The sequence below is a fragment of the Impatiens glandulifera genome, chromosome 2 (genome assembly GCF_907164915.1).
Source record: "Impatiens glandulifera chromosome 2, dImpGla2.1, whole genome shotgun sequence".
NCBI lineage: Eukaryota > Viridiplantae > Streptophyta > Magnoliopsida > Ericales > Balsaminaceae > Impatiens > Impatiens glandulifera.
In genome coordinates, this window is record NC_061863.1 from 15,018,135 (window position 1) to 15,025,415 (window position 7,281).

Here is a 7,281-nt window from a genome sequence, read left to right on the forward strand (position 1 = left end):
GGAAACCTAGCGTGGACTGTACAGTTGACCTACAGTCCACGCTAGGTTGCCCGTATGCCAGACTATTTATTGACTCGTTGACTCGTTCTTGACTCATCTAGTTCAACTCGGTTTTTGATATTTTTGCACTTTTGAAAGTCTTCTGCACAAAACTGCAAACAACAATATTGTAGTCAAAATTCATATTTTTTCGAAGCAGATAACGTGTACATATAATGCCCCCAAATTCAGACTTTTTATTAAAAATGTCGTGTGGATGCACAAACAAGTTTCGAGCTGCTTGTTTGGTACATTTTGTCCAACAAAAATATTATACTCAAAGTTCATAATTATTCAAACTAGTCATTTTAAAGATATGAAAACATCTAAAGCTCGAGTATTTTTGGAAATTGACATTTGGACCGCTATTCAAGGGTTTTTTTGAGCCAATTACGAAAAGTGTTTCTGATTTTTGCTCTCCCGGTCTAATAATTAAGTATGACAATCATATTAGACCGGGCAAACTTATTTTAATTTCGGGGTATAAAAATTGAGTGTATACCGTCACTAAAAAATGTGGAAAATATTATTCTTGAAGAAAGTAATATTTTTGACCATCAAGGAAGTTTTGGAATTTTTTAAAAATGATTTAGAGGCTCCAATTGATGAAACTTTTTTTAGTTTCGTTTTCTTATTGAAACATCATCTAGTCTCGAAGGCGTCTCGAAAGGCTGGAGCTCGTCGCTATAGAGGCTCGCCAAGCTGTTGGAGACCTTGGATGGAGATTTTAGTTCACCGGAATGAAAAGCAAAGGAATCCAAAGAGGATTTCTTTAAGGATTTGGGTATTTAACGGAGATTACCGTCCGCAATTGATTGTCCGTCAAGGTGTTCATGTAATAGTGTTCGGTGATGTCTTCTCTACGTTTGTGAGTTTCAACTAAGCCTTCGCTGCAATGAGGAAGCTCTCTAGAGCTCGTCTGAAGAATTGTCCGACAATTATTTTTCTATGATCTAAATGTGAAAGTTTCGGTTAAGATTGAAAGGTACAAAATGAGGAAAATCAAGACTTAGCCACTTTCTAAACTAGACATAATCTAACATAGGGACTTTTAGTAGCTAGGTTAACCAAGCATTCATTTTTCAATAAATTAACACATAGTAGTTTATAAATTAATCAACTGAATTAGATAAACAATAATTAGGACCAATATCGATGTACAAAATCGATGTTCAAAGTATATTACATTAATTAGGTTAGAGAGACCTACCTGTATGAGCAAATGAAACAAAGAAGAACTTTTTGAATCATACTCACTAGAGAAGAAGGTTTCTTGCAAGAATCTTCTTAACGTTGTTCTTGAATTAATTGCTTTGCCCTCACTTGTTCTCTATCTAGTGTGAATTGTCAACTTAACAAATGATCAATCGTACGTCAAATTAATGAGGTTATCTCCTTATATACCTATTTTACAAAGTATATATTATGAGTATTTAATTCTAGAGTTGGCTCAACCTGCAATTCACTTAGCGGGTCAACCCAACCTAAGTTCGAGTTCCTTTACATTGAGGTCAAGCCCCATGTCTCTGTAACCCATACACCTTTATTCCATTTCAAAATAGGTCAAATGACTGATTGTGGAACAAGTTACACATTTTTAAAGTCAATCTTTATTTGAATTTTAGTTTTAGCATACATTGATCAACCAAAACATCAAATATATCATCATTGAGGTTGAGTTATGGTGCATTGGAAAGGTGTTGATATTGGCTAAATATTTAGTTTTTCCAAATAAATTTGAGACAGACCATAGGTCCATGCAATTCATGATGGAGTCTTATGGGTCTTGAAATGAATAGTTTGGCATACGGGCGACCTAACGTGGTATGTAGGTCGAATTGTGAGTGTTGTTTGTTATGAGAGACAATTCAAAGATATGTCTAATGGAATCTCACTTGAACCAAATGGTCAAGTGAGTCCAAAGATATAATTTTTTAAAGTCACACATAGCTTCAGTCCGTTCTAAGATTGAAGTTAATGTACTTGCATCATGTTGTTAAGCTATGTATACATCCTTAGCCACTGAATGGAGGTGAATGGAGGTGTATGAATGATCCCATTCGATTGGGATGTGTTTAAGCTTTTCAACCATAAGTAGCAATCCATTTTTGAGGCCGTATGTCTCAAGTTATGAATTTCTAACCGTGAACATGTCCGGGTTGATCCCCTTTTGATCACATTGTCTGGAACCGCCGTTTGTTTTGGGTTAAGAGCTTCGATTCGAATTTAGGTTGAAACAAACTTTGTAGAGGACTCTTCAAGCTTTTAAATAAATCCAAGATCATCTAAAACTATTGAGTATATAGCTATCTAGGTGAATTTTTTAAGTTGATGATCCTTGTTGAACTTCCTCTACCAAACCCATATTTAAAAATGGGTTATTTATGTTTCTTTTAAATAAAGAGTGTGCCTAGAATCAACATGACATTAGCCATTCATTTGAAAATCCTAGGATGCACAAGAGATCCTCCATTGACTTGGTCATGACCCAACCGATTTGACTCAGTTTTGACACATTTTCCCTTTTGGAAGTCTTCTACACAAAATTACAAATAACAATATTATATTCAAAATTAATAATTTTTTGAACCGATTAAATTGAACATATCAGGTCTCATGAATTTTGAATTTTATGAAAAATGAAATTTGGACATGAAAACAAACCTAGAAATGGTGTTCTATACATTTTGTCTAATAGTAATATTATACGCAAAGTTCATGATTTTCCAAACTAATTAATCTAAATGTGTTGGATCATTCGAAGTTTGATGATATTTTAGAATTGGCATTTAGACCAATCTTCTAGAGTCATTCTAAGCAATTTTTAAAAAGTGTTTCTGATTTTTACTCTCCCGGTCTAATAATCAATTATGATTAGCATACTGGACCGGGAAAAATTATTTTAAATTTAGGAGTATAAAACTAGGGTGTCTATAGAATATCTCCCTTGGATAACGTTTAGAGAAGATAACCTCTCAATTTGCAAAATGTGTTTCCATGCTTGATCAAATAGGCACTACTTTCGTAATCCCAAAATATAAAATGTCTAACAAGAGAAGGAAAGAGACATCCTAGAGTCGTGCATTTCCCGTTCTTCTTTACCTTATTCTGACGACATGCATTTAAGGAATCATGTGTAACTATTGCACAATAAATGATGATACATGTAAGCACAATATCAAATGTATTCAAAATATGGTTCTAAAACTTGTTGCATTTCGATACCGTATGGGATCATCGTAAGTTGTCTTTCAACCATGTACCCATGCGTAGAGACTTCATGTAAATCCATAAGATGATGTATTTCGATAGTTCTACCTATTAGGAGAATTTTGAGGAGATACTTCTTGGTAGTAATTCATGTAAAATCATGTGTAACAAACCAGCAACAATGAATTGTGGTATATTTTGTGTTTTATTGATTGTCAAATCATGATGACCAATGAAATATATCATTTACAGAGGTGAAAGTTGAGTCGTCTTAATCGGGATTCACACTAAGGATGAGAGTTTTATCATTGGTTACAAAAGTTTCAATTATTTCAAATAACAAAAGATTACACATAATAGTTTATCCCCAAGGATATCAATTTTTCATGTCTTAAAAGAAGCATAAGAAAATATTAGACACATAGAGTTTTCATATCGAAACATGATGAAAAACTGTCAAAAACATTGGATTGTCATATCCATCAAACGATGATAAGAAACTTGTAGAAAACATCGAGTTCCAAATTGATTCAAGAAAATTTGGAATGTTTGTATTGTATAATTCATGATTATATTATTTGTCCCAAACACTAATAATTAATTTACATAATTATATAAATACTTGGGATTGTAAAATGTCACTACAACAAAATATACCTACAGTGACCAATAATTACCAACGCTTATTAAAGGTTGGTAAAAGTCTTAACAAAAAATGGTTTTTGCCAACCTTTAATATTTATGACAACCTTTCCAAATAAAAACAAATAATAATAATTACTACGCGGGTCATAAACTCGGGCGGGTCACTCCTAATGAATGGGTTAAAGAGATGTGTTTCTCAATAACTTTAATTTTCACTTCTCTCTCTAAGATCATGAATCTCTTCTCATCCTTCTTCTGCCGCGACCTAATCTCCTCTAGTTTCTTCTTCTGCCGCGATCAATCTTATCAGACTAACGACGATGATGCTCAGAACAATGTCTTCAGGAAAAAGCCATGGACTAACGACCCTCACTACTTCAAGCGTGTCAAGATCTCCGCTCTCGCTCTTTTGAAGATGGTTGTTCACGCCCGCTCCGGCGGCACCATCGATATTATGGGCTTATGCAAGGGAAGACTTACGGAGACACCATCATAGTCATGGATTCCTCCGCTCTCCCCGTTGAAGGCATAGAGACTAGGGTTAATGCCCAGGAAGACGCTTATGAGTACATGGTCGAATATTTCGAGATGAACAAGCAGGTTTTATTTTATTTTATTTCAACATCGAAATTAGATTATAATGAGTAAAAACCAGAAGGCGTAGATAGTGGTGATTCCAATCCCATAGCTAATGCTAGAAGAAAATCATAGTCTTTATGGTAGTTGAAGAGATATTGAAGAAAACTGATGAGATTCTCTTTAGTGTTGTTATGCTCTAAACTAAGAATATATTCAGCTCTGCCTTGTCCTCATTAAGAGATGAGATCAGTTAAATCATTGATTTGAATCACAATAACATGTTTGTTCTTGTAAGCTTCTCCTGTTTGCTAACACTAGTTTCAGATGGATCACATTTTGGAAATTCTAGTATCTGATCTGATTTGACAATAACTTTCTATTAGATCCAAATACTTATTAGATAAAAAACCGCCAACTAATTTCTGAATGTCTTGGACTAAGTTCAGTTTCCAAGAAATCTGATATAGAAAGTGTTTTTTAAAAATGAAGCCAATAATTATATTTTAGTAACTTGTAAGTTTTCAAATTAACTTTTCCTTGTATATGGGGTATAGACAATTATTTGGCTGAAGTGTGGATACCTGTCATAGATTTTGAACAAGCATTTTCTACTTGACATTCATGCCCTTGAGGTTTGCTCTTATAATTGGTTCTTTAGGCAGGAAGGTTAGAAAACGTAGTTGGGTGGTACCATTCACACCTTGGTTATAGTTATTGTCTTTCTTGTATCGATGTTTCAACGCAGTTGCTGAACCAGCAGCATCAGGAGCCATTTCTGGCTGTAGTGATTAATCTAACTAGGACAGTTTCATCTGGAAAGATTGAGATAGGGGAATTTAGAACATATCCAGATGGCTATAAGCCAACTGATCCTGTTTCAGAATATCAAACCATCCCCTTGAACAAGATCGAAGACTTTGGCGTACATTGTAAACAAGTTATATTATGATTGTTTTCAAATTTGGTTAGATTAGAGATCTTTGATGAATGCCTGTATGTATGTATGTTTCAGAATATCTTCCTAAGTTTGTTTCTTGATATGCACTTGATATAACATATTTCAAATCATCACTTGACTGTCACATCTTGGATATGTTATGAAATAAGTACGGGGTGAACACTCTCTCCTCGTCGCCTTTGCTGGGAAATGGACACTATTTAGCTGGACAAATTTATAATTTGGGTATGTCCGCTTTTTCATATTCTAATCATTGGTGCTGTATGTTGCAAGCTCTAAATTCTAATTGATTAACTTTTCTATTATATATTATCATGCAGCTGAAAAGCTAGAACAAGCTGAATATCATTTGTCACATTCACGATTTAGGCCTCTTATAACTCTTTCTTCTTGAAGAAAGAAAGAGGCTAGTGGATACATATATATATTATATGTTTTCTCTTTACAGAAGATACTTGTTTAATGGTCTGGTATTTGATCTGATTTTGTTGAATTGCAGGAAGAAAATGAACTTGCGAAAATAACTAGGGACAGTACAAAGATAATGGTTGAGTAGATGGTTGAGCATTCCAACTGTTTTGTGATTTTGGATCTTCTAATTGTACATAATAGTTATATTCTCTTTGATCAGGTTATAAAGGACATACTATTCGATTTAGTTAGACTTCTCAGCAGCAGCAGACACAGTTGCTGTGAACATTCTTCTGGTCCTGAACCTATAGTTGAAACCTAATAAAAATCCTCAATGGATTACCAACTCTGTTTCTGAAATATATTTTCCTCTCTATAAACCCCTAAACCTTGACATTTTTTTGCTCTATGTGAATTGAAGAAAGCTAAAGATATCCAACGACTTATTCTCCAATGGGTTTACTTTGCCAATTGCTTTTACTTAGGTATGTTTGATACAATCTGATTCTGATATAGTGAACAGAGAATAGAGAATTCTAGAAATTTAAGAGGGAGAAAATATATAGAGGATATTATTGCTTGTTTTTCCGATCCATTCATGAGAATAGAACAGAATAATATTGAATAGCAGATTTCTAAAACAATGTCGGGTATGCAGGTTCTTACACTTGGCAACAATGTCGACCGTAAGTACCTCCCCAAAACAATGTTTAAAATGTGCAAACAACTTTTAACCTTGAACAAATATATCAGAGAAATTACAATGGACCTTCTAAGACAGGTTTTTAACTTTCATTCTATTTCATTCATTCATTTTTTTTATTTTAAAATGTATTGCAATCATTTATCAATGCATTGTGATTTTAGTTGGAAGGATGGGATCGATTTGAGTTGTAATATTTGTTAATTGACAAAGGAGCTGTCGAGACATCTTTAACTTTATGCGGAATTGAATCTACTTAAAGGTATTTTCCTACATTTTTTATGTCTTTTTTGTTTTGATTATTATTGCAATATTCTTTATTAGTAGTATATACTTAGAACTCTAAGTAAAAATATTCTCCTCTATAATGGATGAGGATAGTAATTCTGCAAGGACTGTTAATTAATCCTTTTATGAAGCGTTACATCATATCATGTCATGGTGTTCCACTCGGCGACATTGGGTAAAAGCCTATATAATGAATAGCTGCAGTTCTCTTGATTTACAAAATTAATTATTACGAAAGCCTTCGTATGAAGCATTTTAATGTTTAAACAACAGGGTGGTTATGTCAAAATTCGCAACAATCTTTCTTATTCCCAGCTGCAACAAGTGTTCAAGCATGTGGTAATATGTTCATTACGTGAGAACTGTCTTTAATTATTCCCCCTGTGGATTGTTATACCCTTTACCTTTCTTGGAGATAAATGTATATTTAAAACATCTCACTGTAATC

At 33.7% G+C, this 7,281-nt stretch overlaps 1 pseudogene; it reads left to right on the forward strand.

The window, feature by feature from the left end:
* Positions 1 to 4,126: 4,126 nt before the first annotated feature.
* Positions 4,127 to 6,164, forward strand: LOC124924396 (annotated as a pseudogene).
* The last annotated feature ends 1,117 nt before the right edge of the window (positions 6,165 to 7,281 follow it).